A 581-nucleotide genomic window follows, 5' to 3' on the forward strand; every position below is an offset into this window, starting at 1 on the left:
AAAAAAAAGGGGGGGAAAAAAAAAAGGAAAAGGAAGGGGGTCGGGTGGGGGGGGGGAGGGAAAAGGGGACAAGGGGGGGATTGAAAGAGGAAAAAAGGGGGGGGGAAAAAAAGGGGGGAAAAAAGAAAAGGAAAGAAAAGAGGGGGAAAAAAAGGGGGGAAAAAAAAATTTTTTTTCAGAAGGAAAAAAAAAGGGGGAAAATTTGAGGGGGAAAAAAAAAAAAGGGGGGGGGGGGGGAAAAAATTAAAAAATCAGGAGCTTCGAACTCACGGATGACGGCAATGTGCTCGAGCCGGTAAGGATTCGTGGTTCGTTTTCTTCGTTACTCGGTGGAGGAGAACGGATGAAGCCTTTTTCCCTCCTTTTTTTTTTTGAGGATTCGTATGTTTTGTGTTTGTTCATTTTCGGGATTTTGATTTATGTGGACTTCGTGTGATTTTTTTTTTGGGGGGGAGGTAAGAATTAGGTATATCTTTCATTTGGAAATGCCTGAGACGTGATGCTTCCTAAAGAAATGTTTTCACTTTCGTCATCATACAAATAACACTGCAGTTTAAAAAAGCTGATGGAAATAACCAAAA

The 581-nt window shown here is 41.3% G+C and overlaps 1 protein-coding gene across 1 annotated transcript in view; it reads left to right on the forward strand.

Moving 5' to 3' along the window:
• Positions 1 to 581, forward strand: part of LOC119585936 — a 9,943-nt gene that overhangs the window by 5,454 nt on the left and 3,908 nt on the right. The window lies entirely within an intron of this gene.

This window comes from Penaeus monodon, chromosome 20, assembly GCF_015228065.2.
Source record: "Penaeus monodon isolate SGIC_2016 chromosome 20, NSTDA_Pmon_1, whole genome shotgun sequence".
Classification (NCBI taxonomy): Eukaryota; Metazoa; Arthropoda; class Malacostraca; order Decapoda; family Penaeidae; genus Penaeus; species Penaeus monodon.